The sequence below is a fragment of the Perognathus longimembris genome, chromosome 1 (assembly GCF_023159225.1).
Source record: "Perognathus longimembris pacificus isolate PPM17 chromosome 1, ASM2315922v1, whole genome shotgun sequence".
NCBI lineage: Eukaryota > Metazoa > Chordata > Mammalia > Rodentia > Heteromyidae > Perognathus > Perognathus longimembris.
The window spans coordinates 15860893-15875852 of NC_063161.1; the positions used below are offsets into that span (position 1 = coordinate 15860893).

The 14960-nt window shown below is 39.8% G+C and overlaps 1 protein-coding gene across 5 annotated transcripts in view; it reads right to left on the reverse strand.

The window, feature by feature from the left end:
- Positions 1 to 8201, reverse strand: part of Scyl2 (SCY1 like pseudokinase 2) — a 43955-nt gene extending 35754 nt beyond the window's left edge. For 2 of the 5 annotated variants that reach the window (XM_048357491.1, XM_048357455.1), the window contains exon 1: positions 7950 to 8201. The gene's annotated coding sequence lies outside the window, so the exon portion shown is untranslated. Of the gene's footprint in view, positions 1 to 3392; positions 3488 to 5679; positions 5789 to 7834 lie in introns of those variants that run through there. The other 3 variants (XM_048357474.1, XM_048357466.1, XM_048357484.1) reach the window with 3 other exon arrangements.
- Between the last annotated feature and the right edge of the window lie 6759 nt (positions 8202 to 14960).

Sequence of the window (14960 nt, forward strand, 5' to 3'; positions counted from 1 at the left end):
AACTTCAAATTAAATACTAAAATAATAAACATATAAAAGGCCAATAGTACTGATAAAATGTAATCCTAAAGTAAACTAAACTTTTAAAAGTTGGAATGTAAAATAAACTGAATATAAAAAGGAGGAAAAGAGGAAGGAACAAAAAACATGACAAATAGAAAAGAGCAAGAGACTGACTTAAAACCAACGACATCAATAATTATAGAAAGTGTAAATTATTTAAACTTTTAATAAAAATGCAGAGATTGTCAAATTGGATTTAAATAGCAAGATTCAACTATAGGCTATTTACAACTCTTTTAAAATGTTTATTTAGGTCTAGAGTAGTGGCTTAGAATGTCAGAGGGCCTGGGTTCAAACTCAGTTACATACACACACAATTTAGGTGATATATATCTGCAATAACATATATTTCAACTGATAAACGTCAAGGTTTTTGATAAAACAGCACAAAATACAATATACAACAACCTAAAAATAAGATCTTTTGCAACTATTTAAGATTTTAACAACAAGAAATTTCAGATGCTATCAACATAAAAACATGCAAAGAGTGTACTGTTATTCAAAATTACTTTTGGGATACATAAGTTAAAGTATTTGAAGACCATTAGAGGAAAGTACTTTTCTGTATAGTTTTCTCCATTAATTATAGTTATGTAAATAAATCCTACTTTTTTAAATGAAGGATCTAAACTATAAGTAGAAATTGATTTACTCTCCCTTTTAAATTGAAGATCACAATATGCTCTAGAAATGACAAAGACCTTCATTAATTAAAGAAAGTATAGTTTTGAGAGTCAATATGCAAATTTGAGATGCCAATCCATTATCTAAATAGAGTTAGCACTGGTGTACATAAATAAGGTGGGAACAGAAATGGAAACTCATCTGGAAACTTAATTTTTATTGAATACCTATTATATACCTGACAGTGTAAGAAATTAGGGAGAAAGTAAAGGAAAATAAGCTGCATGGAATCTACCATTAAGAGAAGTAGAGATGGTTAAATAAAGCAACCACAGTAACAGCTTAGAGAATGATAAAATAGTATATATGCACAAAGTGTTACAAGAGAAAAAGAAGAGGGACAGAAAAGTGTTTTCTAAAAGCACAATTTAGGGATGCTTTCAAAGCATCTTTAAAAAGTGAGTAGAAGTTGGACGCAGTGGCATACACCTGTAAATCCAGATGCCTCAAAAGGCTGAGACAGAAGGATCATGAGTCAGAGACTACCTGTACTAGATCAGGTCTCAAAAACAAAGAGCAGGAGTAAAACAGAGAATGGGACAAATATAAGAGTAAAAACACCAAGTAAGCTAGAAGCAATTTTAGACAAAAGCTAAAGGAAAAAAATAAATGTGGCAAAGGAGTCTATAAAAACCAGATTATCAAGGCAAATTAATTAGAAATCAAGCCATGAAAAGCCTCAGAGGGTTTAGGACATGAATAGATGATTCATCACTCCACTGAGCAGAATGAAAGATGTCCTAGGGATGGCAGAAGAAAATATAGCAATACTGAAGAGAACTGTAGTACATACTTTAGGGATAATAGCTACTATTTACAGAGTATAAACAAAGCAAGAAAATAAAAGAAAGGACACCTGGAAATATAGACATGGAAGATGAAGAAGAAATGGGGGGTAAAGGGGGTGCTTACTGCATAATTAATCATATTTATAATTATAGTTATAAAATATTAAACTAGAAATATATTAAAGTATACTATATTAATATGCTTAGTAACATGCTATCATAATTATACTTGTAACACTGCCTATTATTTAGGCAATTTTATGTTATACTTCACATTTAAAACAAATTTTTGAAAGGTTGAATTAAAGAAGTATTAAAGAATTAAAGAAGTGAAGGAGAATGAAGGAGAATAAGTATGAAAACAAAAAAAAAAAAGAAACAAGTATGAGTTAGAACTAAAAACCTCAGTGACCAAATGAAAGGGACACAGCTAGGAATCTACTTCTCCTATTTCCAATTTCAGAGTTGGAGTGGTGATGAAACATGTTATACCAAGGCAGTATATGTAGGAAGTAATTGTTTTGTGAGAGAAATGTCAATTTTAGATAAGCAGAATCTGAGTTGCCCAAGTAACAATAGTTATACAGTACATTTTTTAATACAAAGGCCTAAAACTTAGGGGGCCTAAAACTTAGGAGGGAAATGACTAGAGTTACAGTAAAAATCTGGCCCCACAGCAGGGCGCTGGTGGTTCATGGCTGCAATACTAGCTACTCAGAAGGCTGAGATCTGAGGATTGCAATTTGAAGCCAGCCCAGGAAGAAAAGTCCATGAGACTCTTAACTCCTTTAAATTACCAAAAAGAAAGAGAAAAAAAAGGAGCTGGAAATAGAGCTGTGGTTCAAGTGGTAGAGCACTAGGCAAGAGCAAAAACAGCTCAAAGCTAGCACCCAGGTTCTAAGTTCAACCCCCAGGATCAGCACACACACAAAAATCTGGCACTATGAATCAGTAAATAAAGACTGTGCCCTTGAAAAGGTCATATGAGGACACTCAAGAAGAGTAAGTATATCATAAGAGTAACAGGGGGCCAAGGACAGAATAATCTCAGCCTATAAAGGTAGGGTCTGAACTTAAATGAGACATGAAGTTATTAGCAATAGTCATTTGACATGTAAAAAACCTGGAGTCCACACACTGTTTCTTAAAATAATAGCCTTATGAATTTTCATTAATGAAGAAAAAATAAGTCCCCCCCAATACTGAGTTTACAAAGAACAGATAGGCTTATTCATGAAAGCAATTTCTTCTTGTATACTTCCTAAACTAAGCTGAAATTCAACTGCCTTCATCGCCTAAATAAGATTTAAGATAGCCACACTAATATCCCAATATTATATCACTCAACCATCTTGCAATCACCTGGCCTTGAGTAGGATCAGTAGAATTCATATGCACTTTGCCGAAAGTGGGTGTTATAGTGCATGATGTTGGCAGACAGCTGAAAGAGACTGGTAATTCTTTCAGTTCTGTCTGCTCATGAACTCTAGATACAGGAGAAACATAATATGCAAATTTAGACTTAAGCTAAAAAAAAATCGTTCTCCAAAAAATATTCCAAAAAGTTCCTTCTCCAAAAATATTTAAAAGTAGAATTAGCCAGGGGCACTGGTGGCTCACACCTGTAATCTTAACTACTCAGGAGGCAGAGATCTGAGATGGCGGTTCAAAGCCAGCCCAGGCAGGAAAGGCCATGAGACTTTGATCTCCAATTAACTACCTAAAAACCAGTGGAGCTGTGGCTCAAAGTGATAGAGTGCTACCCTTGAGAAAAAAACTCAAGGTCAGTGGCTTGGTTCTGAGTTCAAGCCCCACAAATGGACGCTCCCCTCCCCAAAAAAGAATAGAATTCACCTGTATCTTTGTTGAAAGTACTGCAAGACAAATAATGCTACTTTAATTACATCTGACAGTACAATTATATTTAATGGCTTTCAGTCTTAAGGTACCTACAAAGAATAATAGACTGTTGATAAGCACAAAATACACACTGACTACTAAAAACATAAGAATATAGAATAAGCTCTAAAGTTTGTTTCATCCTTTAAACAGGAATAAGTGTCTGCTATTTCATTCAATAAATGCCTGAAATAGGATACCACTTATACAATCATTGATAGTTAAGTATTCATAAGGTGAAATTCTGTAATTCTAAGTAAAAATATACTTTTATATACTATATATACTTTTAGCAGAACACTTATGAAAATTTGGGGCACCAGTGGCTCATGCCTGAAATCCTAACTACTGAGGCTGAGCTCTGAGGATTAGTTCAAAGCCAACACAGGCAGGAAAGTCTGTGAAACTCTTATCTCCAATTAGCCACCAGAAAACCAGAATTAGAGCTGTGGCTCAAAGTGGTAGAGTGCTAGCCTTAAGTGAAAAAGCTCAGGGGCAGCTCCCGGGCCCTGAGTTCCAGACATATGACTGACAAAAATGTTGTGCCCACACTCCCATATGCACTGTTTATTTACATTGAAAGAAGGATGTAGAAATACTGTCTTGAAATGCATATTTCTTCTATATAGGAGCACTCAGATTACTAAAATGAAAATGTTTTGAATAAGTGGTTCAAATTATTTTTTGGCCTAAACAGAATTCAAGTTTAATCTTCAGAACAAAGATTATACTCACTAAACACGATCATTCTCTGTATGTCTACAGAAAGTATCTAATTATTATCAGTTGAGCAAAAAGGGCTTACTTACAGAAGACAAGGCTGGTTAAAAAAAAACAACAAAACTAAAGAGACCTAGCTATGTATAATGATGTATACAGCCATATAAAAATTACTGAACACTTAACTAAAGGTGAAAAAGCAGGATGCTAAGTTCAGTTGGAGTAACAAAAAATAAAATATTCAGCAATGGTATTGGGAATTTTTTTTTTTTTTTTTTTTTTTGCCAGTCCTGGGCCTTGGACTCAGGGCCTGAGCACTGTCCCTTTCTTTTTGCTCAAGGCTAGCACTCTACCACTTGAGCCACAGCACCACTTCTGGCCTTTTATATATTGCTGAGGAATCAAACCCAGGGCTTCATGTATACAAGGCAAGCACTCTTGCCACTAGGCCAAATTCCCAGCCCCGGTATTGGCAAATTTAACACCACTGTACAAAGAAAATTTTCAAGCATCATGAGCATTTATAAAGCAACATTTGATTACATATCAATTAGTCAATTACAGAGTGTGAAGAGTGATCAATGGTAGAAAGCACTTGTCTATGAATGCATAAAGCTCAAAGTTCAATCCCAGCACCACAAAAAAAAGTAAGTAGATAAAAATTTTTAAAACTTGAACAAAAATAAGAGCTCAGGAGCCTAGATTCTATCCAAAGTTGTTATTTGTGAGGGGTGAGGGATTGATGTTGATTCTGGAGATTCTAGGCATTCAACTTCAGGTGGTGTTTCACTTGAGCCACCACCTCACCCCAGCATACCATGCACCCAAGTGTTTTAAAAGGCATTTGTAGCCTATATAATTAGTAAGCTATACTTTCTCTAAGAAGTTAATCAGAGTGTTGAAATAACTTATTTTTTAAAAAAGGAAAACCAACAGAAGTGGAGTAGTAGATTTTTTGCTACTCAGCCCCTTCAGCTGGAGAAAAGCAAAGGAATACTTGGGTAGGAAATTACACTAAATGTTCATTAGGGTCATTCCATTAAGTCTACAGTTCTTCAGTTATGAAATCTGAAATGCAGTAGAACCACAATATGTGCAAATAAACTGATCAGACATTTGTCTAAGACAAATATTTTCCAATGCTTGTGGACATTTAAATAACCTATAATAACTTGTTAAATCATGTAGATATTTATGTATATACCAAACCTTTGGAATCAGAATCTATAAAGGTACATTTAAGGCATTTGTAGTTTGAGCAAGTTCTTTGTGTGATTCTGATGTGCAGCAATGCATGAAAAGTACATAATCTTGGGTGCCACGGAAACCCGAGTTCAAATGACAATTCTAATACTTACTAACATTGTTACCAATTAGCCTCTCTTACACAATTTCTAACCTATAAGGGAAAACCACCCACATCTCAGGTGACTGCTATGAGGACTAAAGATGAAAATGTATGTAGAATGCCTACTACAATCACCAGCATATTCATTTAATAAATATTTATTAAGGTACTTACACAGTATCCAGACATGAAAAACATTTCATTAGTTTGAGTATATAATAAATATGGCATCCCTGCAATAGTATCTTGAAACAGGAAAACCTATCTTGGTCAGGAAAGTCTTCTCTGAAGTGAATTGTATAATAAACATTAACTGAATGAAAAGAAAAGGAAGAGCATTTCTAGGGTCAAATAGATGCTTCTTGGGGCTGGGAATATGGCCTAGTGGCAAGAGTGCTTGACTTATATACATGAAGCCTTGGATTCGATTCCCCAGCACTACATATATAGAAAACGGCCAGAAGTGGTGCTGTGGCACAAGTGGCAGAGTGCTAGCCTTGAGCAAAAAGAAGCCAGGGTCAGTGCTCAAGCCCTGAGTCCAAGGCCCGGACTGGCAAAAAAATAAAAATAAATTTAATTAATTAATTAATTAAAAAATAGATGCTTCTTGTAAGCATAACCAAAAGCTATTCATCTGAAGAACAGAAAGATAAACTAGGGACAAGGAAGAAAGACAGTCCAGAAAGGATTCTAGAGTCAAAAGGGCAAACAAAAGACAGAAGGCAGGGCGGTAAAGGGCATGTTAAGGATTTCAGTTTGTCCTAAAACCAATGGTTCGATTCCCCAGCACCACATATCTAGAAGTGGCGCTGTGGCTCAAGTGGCAGAGAGCTAGCTAGCCTTGAGCAAAAAGAAGCCAGGGACAGTGCTCAGGCTCTGAGTCCAAGGCCAGGACTGGCCAAAAAAAAAAAGCTCAATGAGAAGCCACTGAAGGATTTTAAACATGGAGACAATGTGATTAGGTCCATATTATGAAAAAGTCACTGCATCTAGTGTGGAAAACTACTGAGAGGACCACAGTAAATGCAGGCAGACCATAATCAGAGGGGCTAATAAAACAGTCCAAATAAGAGATGATGGCTGGCCCTAGACCAGTGTTAAAGAAGAGTAGACTGTTCTAATTCTAATTAAGGTGATATCAATAATTAATCAAAGGAGCCATGACAGATTATGTGACATGAGAATTGTCAAATCTCAATTCCTATAGAAATCAATGGAAATACAACAGGATAGATCATGAATTTCAAGTAACTAGGAATTATTTCCAACTACAGAGTTTGTAATGCGATGTAGCATTTTATCAAACTACAGTGTATCTGTTTGTTTCACTGTTATGTATCTTAGAGACAAAAAAAAAGTATGTTTCTTCACCTGTGCAAAGCAGGCCTGAAAAGAATGGAGGCTCCACTAGGTTCATTCCTTTACACAATTCCCTCTTCCTCAGGCAGCTTTAGAGGGGGCAAGGGAGGAAAGCTTGTAAAGTCCAAAAGGAATCTTCAAGCACATGACTTTCAACATCAAGTTTTGTAATGATGGCTAGTTTAGAACATTTTTTGTTTATTCATTAATTTTTAACATCTGAGACACGTTATTTAGAAAATTTACTCAACAAACAGTTCTTTAAAGTGTCATCACAAACAATTCCTGGATTGGATATACAAAAAAAAAAAATCTAGTTGGCAACTTACAAGTGAGTCCCTACCGGTACAGTACTTTTAAGTCACTTCAGTGTGGAGTCTCATTGAATCTGTTAGGTAGACACTGGTGTCCTTACTTATCGATCACAGGTATATATGATCACAGTGTTTGCAAGCTTTGTCAGTCTAATCTTCATCCTCTTTCAGTCGTTCAGAAAACCGAGGAGTACAATGATGGATATTTCAGTCTTAACAAAACACCTGCCCCACCCACCACACACACACACACACACACACACACAGCACACAATAACCTTCCCCTGGAGAACTGTAGCTACTGTCGGAGAAGGACGCGGGGAGGGCAGGGCCCAGGTCCGTGACTCCAGTTACCAGAGCCAGACCTCAGAACCAACCGACAGGAGCTGTCTCACCCAGTCCCGGAGCAGTGTCCAATTTCCCAAAAGAATATCAAGATCCCCACCGCCGAAACCCGAGCTCCCGGACGACGCAAGGGCCTCTCCCTCCCCGGGTCCCTCGTCCCCCAAGGCCTCTTCCGGGGACTCGGGCCTCTTGGCTCTTTCGAGCTCGCCGCTCCCCCGGCCCAGAGTCTCACGGACGCCCACCGTCCCGCCCAGTCCACAACCCGGTCACTAGGCAACAGTCGCCAGCCCCGGTGGTCCTGACAGGCCTACCCCGCGCGCCGGTCCTTCTCCATTCTCCCCTCACCGCCCTTAGAAGCCAAACGACGGCAACGGCGACGGCTCCGCCACCGCGGGAGGTCGCGGGAGCCCGCGATCCCTCACTCACCTCCCGGCTCTCGTCCCAGGAGGGGCGGTGCTGGGGCTCGTTCTCCCCCGCCCCCTAGGTGCCACCAGGCTGTGCTCCTTCGGCCCTCCCCGCACCTGGCCGCGACAGTCCGCTTACTCCATGGCCTCGGCCGCCCGCGTAGCCGCCCGGGCGGGGACGTAAGGAGGAACCGGGCAAGGGTGGGAAGGGACTGGGAAGGAAGAATACCAGAGGGGGAAGAGCGAAAGACCTGCTGGCCCTGGCATGACGTCACTTCCGCCTGTATCGGAAGGGGCGGGGCATCGGCTTCCCTCCGCCTCCGAGAGGCGGTGGGGCGGGGCTACGGGACCGGGGGTGGAGCCAAAACTTGAGTTTACAGCGGTACTTTTGATTCTGCCGTTTCCTTTGCGCAGTACGAACGAGCTTCCGGGCCCCGAGAGGCGCAGGTCGAGTTTTATGAGCCTTACAGATGACTTTTGTAAGAAATGGAAGACGGAAGACATCCGTATAGGTTCTAGCCAAATGTATAATAATGGTAGAGCAACAGGTGACTGGCTGGTGATTGGCCTTCATTCTTCCGGGCTCTAAAAACCCCGCCCCATTCTCAGGCCACTGGGCTTTTCCAGATCCAGCCCTGCTAGGCCTTTTCTGCGAGGGCTTTCATAAAGTTCCCCTGGAGGGGCCAGGAAAACTGTGCTTCTCAAATTTTAATATGTATACACATCACCTAGAGAGTTTATTAAAATACAGATTACGATTCTGAAGTAGAGTAGGGTATTCTGCATTTCTACTCATTCCCAGGCTTGCCGTTTACTGTACTGCATTTAGAGACACAGGAAGTAATTAGCTCTTACTTCTTTAATGAAAGTTAGGTAAGTTGTCCTGGGCTGAATTGCTCAGTCTCCCAGTCTCCCCACAACCCCATCAAGTAACTCCTCCTCAGCCCTTGCACATACCCCTCTGGCCCCTGCCAGCACACTGCTTCTGCTCTGCCCTGCCTGCAGTACGTGGGGCTAAGATTTCTAGGACTGACAGATGGACATTACAAAAAGAACTAGACAATAATTTGGGGCTGGGAATATGGCCTAGTGGCAAGAGTGCTTGCCTTGTATACATGAGGCCCTGGGTTCAATTCCCCAGCAGCACCACATATACAGAAAACAGCCAGAAGTGGCACTGTGGCTCAAGCGCCAGAGTGCTAGCCTTGAGCAAAAAGAAGCCAGGGACAGTGCTCAGACTCTGAGTCCAAGCCCCAGGACTGGCCAAAAAAAAAAAAAAAAAAAAATTAGACAATATTTTTTTTATTTCTGTCATTTGTCATAAACATCTTGCATCTTATTATGTTAAGCAAGATCCAGTGTACAGTTTCCAGTACTCAAAAAAAAGGTAAGGAAATAGCATAAGTTCTTAGATTGTTATCCCCCGTCCCCCCCAAAAAACCCTAGAAACAACATTCCTAATGCTTCAACTTACTCTTTTATCACTCTTAATTATTTTTAATTAAAATATTGCCAGGGGCTGGGGATATGGCCTAGTGGCAAGAGTGCCTGCCTCGGATACACGAGGCCCTAGGTTCGATTCCCCAGCACCACATATACAGAAAACGGCCAGAAGCGGTGCTGTGGCTCAAGTGGCAGAGTGCTAGCCTTGAGCGGGAAGAAGCCAGGGACAGTGCTCAGGCCCTGAGTCCAAGGCCCAGGACTGGCAAAAAAAAAAAAAAAAAAAAAAATATTGCCAGGTTGGGGGGAGTCATTGCTTGGACTAGTATTAGATAATAGTGATAGCTGTAAGCTTTTGTGAATATGCTAGGGGAAAAACACAGTATTGTACACTTTAAAAAAATGAATTGGGGGGGCTGGGGATATAGCCTAGTGGCAAGAGTGCCTGCCTCGGATACACGAGGCCCTAGGTTCGATTCCCCAGCACCACATATACAGAAAACGGCCAGAAGCAGCGCTGTGGCTCAAGTGGCAGAGTGCTAGCCTTGAGCGGGAAGAAGCCAGGGACAGTGCTCAGGCCCTGAGTTCAAGGCCCAGGACTGGCCAAAAAAAAAAAAAAATGAATTGGAGCTGGTGTATAGCTGAGTGGTAGAGTGTTTCCCAGCATCCTGGGACTCTTAAGTTCTGTCCCTATCATAGATTAAAAAAAAAAAAAAAAAAGAATGAATTGTGTGGTAAGTACAATGTAATTTTTTTCAGTTTAAAAATACATCAAAAATTGAGTTATCTAAAAATTTCCTATCCCTTGAAATGGTATCAAGGAATTCTTATGGATAGATAAAAGCAGAAGAAAATAAAAGAAAGGCATGTTTGGCAAAAAGAAGTCATGAAAATGGAGAGATAAAGGGTAAAAGGCAAACCAATGCAGCAGTAATACTTACAAGACAACCTGCTATAAACCAAGTATACAATTCGGGGGGAGGGAATTGGGCAGGAGGGAAGGTAGGAGGAAAAAGAGGGAGGTAACTAGTTTGATAAGAAATGTACTGCCTATGTATGAAACTGTAACCCCTCTGTACACCACGTTGACTATATATATACATATATATATATACACACACACATATACATTTATATATTTTAAAGCCCAGAAAAAAAAAGAAGTCATGAAAATTACCTGTATTTTGGGTCCACCAAGAACTACTGTCTAAGGACTAGGAGTTCCATGACTCTTAGCTCCAATTGATAACCAGACAACTGGAAGTGGTTCTGTGGCTCAAAGTGAAAGAGCACTAGATTTGGGCAAAAGAGCTCAGGAACAGCAGCCAGGTCCTGAGTTCAAGCCCCATGGCCAACAAAAAGAAAGAAAAAAGTTATTCAGAATTGGCTAATTGATTAAATGAAAGCAAAGACACTTTTAAGGTTAATGTTAACCAAGATATTGTGGCTAAACCCTGGCCAAACTTTTCCAGTGAACTAAGCTTGAATGTCACATGTTCAAGTTTTTAAGAAGTCAGTCATGTAAAAATGGATTTCTGCATTTAAGACTGTGTCAGAATTTATGACCAAAACAACATTAGCTAGTTTTCTCCCTGCTCTGACCAAAACATCTGGAAGAACAACTGAAAGATTCACAGCTCACTAGAAAACAACTTTTAGCTCAGAGTTTCAGAGCCTTCAATCCCTTGATGTTGATGATTCTGGGCTGGTAATGAGACAAACATCATGGAGACTGCTCATGGCAGTCTCATGACCTCAAGGCAGACAGGAAGCTGAAAGTGAGGAATTGGCAGGAGTAGGTATAATCTCCAAAGGCACATTCCCCGTGATCCATTTCCACTAGTTATGCCCCCTTCCTAAAGTTTCCACCACCTCCCAAATCAGTGCCATGAGATGGAGACCAAAGTGTTCATCCTGTGAGCCTGTGGTGGACATTTCATATTCATGCTATAACACTTTCAACATCCTTTACCAGAGTAGTATTAAAATTAATGCATCCATTAACAAAACCACTATTTCCTAATGCCTATAGTTCACACTATGATTGTGCATTCTAATGTTAAAACCAGTGTACAATGATGTGTCCATTATTCTAGTACCATACAAAATAGTGTCTGTGCTCTAAAAATCCTCCACATCCACCTGCTCATTCCCCTCCTCCGTCTTACCCCTGACAGCCACTAATGTTTTACTGCTTCTATGGAATGGCTTGGTGTCCTCAATATGCCGATCCTGTTCTCTTCCCTGTAAGTTTACTCCTACATAGCAATTACATCAGAGGGGACAGGTAAGGCAACGTATGACCAATAAGCCTTAGTTTATTTTTCATAATGACCATAACCAGATTAACTAGAAGTGCGGTTGATTAACTAGAAGTATGCCCTAACAGTCATACAGATTCACTAGCAACACTTATCATTTGTAATCCAAGACCATCTTCTTATGAGTGTGTTCTTTGTCCATTGTATAAAGTGCTCTAAAACATCTCTGTGCTTTCCTTTCCTCAGAACTTGAAAGGCTACCCTTCTTTACTGTTTTCCCTGTTCATTATTGTTTTCTTCATCTACTTGTTTTTCTCCTTATAATGCCACCAGTAATTCAAAGAGGAACCTAATAGAACCATTAGGAGGGAAACAGACACATATTGTTAATGGCTTTACCCTTTATTGCATTGGATTAAATTTTGACAGATGTATCACAAGCATGATTTGTCTGTGTATGATTTGTCTAAACTACAGTTTACCAAGAGGTAAGAGAGGTCAGGTGAAAGAACAGAGGACCCAAAGAAGAGGGATAAAATCACAAGAGGGTCTAGAAGAGAACTTCAAAGAAGACTAATATTTTGACAAGCAAAAGAGATGACCATTTTTGTGGGGTTTTTTTTGGGGGGAGCAGGGGAAGGGCTGTTGGTTGTTTAAGCTTTGTGTCCATACTGGGGCTTGAACACAGGACCTGGGCACTGTTCCCTGAGCTTGTTGATTTTTTTTTTTTTGCCAGTCCTGGGCCTTGAACTCAGGGCCTGAACACTGTCCCTAGCTTCCTTTTGCTCAAGGCTAGCACTCTGCCACTTGAGCCACAGCACCAGTTCTGACCGTTTTCTATATATGTGGTGCTGGGGAATTGAACCCAGGGCTTCATGTATACAAGTCAAGCACTCTTGCCACTAGGCCATATTCCCAGCCCTGTCCCTGTGCTTCTTTTGCTCAGGACTAGCACTCTACTTGAACCATAGCTCCACTTTTTGGCTTTTTTTTTTTTGGTGTTTAGTTGGAGAAAAGAGGCTCATGGACTTTCCTGCCTGGGCTGGCTTTGAATTGCGATCTCAGGCTCCTGAGTAGCTAGGATTACAGGTATGAGCCAGCAGCACCTAATTCCGTTGTTTTCTTAATTTAAATTTTTTGTCCATCTGGGCATGGGTGGCTCAGACCTATTATCTTCGCTACTCAGGAGATTGAGATCCAAGGATCATGATTTGAAGCCATCCTCAGCAGACAAATCCTTAAGGCCCTTCAACTAACCAGCAAAAGGCTGGAACTAGTATCATGGTTTAGATGGTAGAACACCAGCCATGAGCAACAAAAGCTGAGCAGAAAACTTCAGGCTCTGAGTTCAAGCCCCAGGACCTGTACAACAAAATAAAAAATGTAAAAAGTTTGTTTCATGTCATGAACATACATACTAGTTAAATTCTGTAGCAGGTCTAACAAGCATAACTGAAGTTTCAATTATTTAAGAAAAAAAATGGCCAGAAGCTGTTGGCTTATACCTGTAATCCTAGCTACTAGGGAAGCTGAGATCTGAGGATCCCGGTTCAATGCTAGACCAGTCAGGAAAGTGTCTAAGACTCTTATTTCCAATTAATCACCAGAAAATCCACAAGTAGAGCTATAGTGCTGCACTGGCCTTAAGCAAAAGAGCTTGGGGACAGCACTCAGGACCTGAGTTCAAGCCCCATGACCAACCAAAAAAAAAAAAAGTTAATACTAAGTATATATAATAAAGACAATCATCCATTTATGAATTCTGAATTGACATGCATTTTAATGTTCATTTGCAAGTCAGCCCTTAGGTATGCTACACTTTTCATTAGAAAATATAGCAATTGGAGATTAGAGCTCACAGTACTTACAGTCACTTAACAAAAATTCTTACATTGTTTCCATGCTAAAATGGATCCTAGGTTCTAAGAATTGAGATAGAACATTTCTTCTTCCCTGTTCTTCCTTACCACTCAGCTTCCCCTTCATTCTTCACCTTTTCCTCCTGCCTGACTAAATGAATCTGCCTCTTTCCTTGGTATGACATAAAAGTTTAAAAAAAGTTTTTTGTATTTTCATTTTTTCAACCACAGTGTCATTAAAAAAAACTGACAAATTTTGTAGCAGGCCACAATGTAAGAAAAGAAACTTGACATGGGCTGGAGGAAGTGGCATGTGGATCCAGGAAGTGAAGGAAAAGCACTCTGGTGTGTAGAGATTAGAGGATGAAATATTGCAGGAAGACTGAGGTGGGAGTATTTACTTAGGGACTCTCAAACTTGCTAAGCTTGTTCCTGTTGCAAGACTTACCTCTCCTGTGCCTACTATCACTATAAAAACCTTTTTCTCCCAAATCTTCTGGTGCCTCACTCCTTTGAGTAGATTTTTGAGCAGTCCTCTGCTTGAAATGTTACCCTTCAAAACAAGGAAGTCTCCTTACTGCCTAAAGTAATTGCTTTCTTCACTTTAGCCTCTCACACCGTTTTCTGCCTTGTTTGAGCACTAATCACTACCTAAAATTGTCATTTTCCAATACGTTGTAATTGTCCATCTATCTGTTGAGACTATAAATTCAAGAACTATGTTCTAAAAATCTAGAATACTATCTAGAATATAGCAATAGCTCAGTTTTTATGACAGAATGAATTAATGGCTGGGTCAGGTTCATGGTGAGAACGTGGCTGGACAAGTAGAAGGAATTAAAGCTAGTCTGAGAGCCAAAATAAACACTGGCAGGTCTAGTGAGTGCCCTCTGTAACAGTATTAGCCAAGGGATTATTTCTTCAGACATGAGTTATAGTGTATAGTGTGGTCTATAGTGTAACAAAAACTGAAAGAGGAGTATTTACCTGAGAATCATGATGCTGGGCACCAGTGTCTCACACCTATAATTCTAGCTACTCAAGAGGCTGAGATCTGAGGATTGCAGTTGAAAGCAAACCAAGGCAGCAAAGTCCATGAGACTCTTATCTCCAATTAACCACCAGAAAACTGGTAAAGCTCTATCCTTGAGCAAAAAAGAGCTCAGAGACAGTGCCCAGGCCCTGAGTTCAAGCCCATGACTGACAAAACAACAAAAACCATGATTAAGTGTATTTTAGAGCCATTGTTTACATACAGTCTATGTAATCACAATGTCAAGTTATTTAGAAAAGTGTTGTGATGGAAACACAAGTAATTTTATTCTAGGAAAACATGATTTGTTAAGCTAGCTTCAAAAACATATAAAAAGTAGAAAATTGAATTTTGAGTCAGCTGCTGGTGGCTCACAACTGTAATCTTAAGTTATTCAAGAGGCTGAGATCTGAGGGTTCAAAGCTAGCCTGGGAAGACAA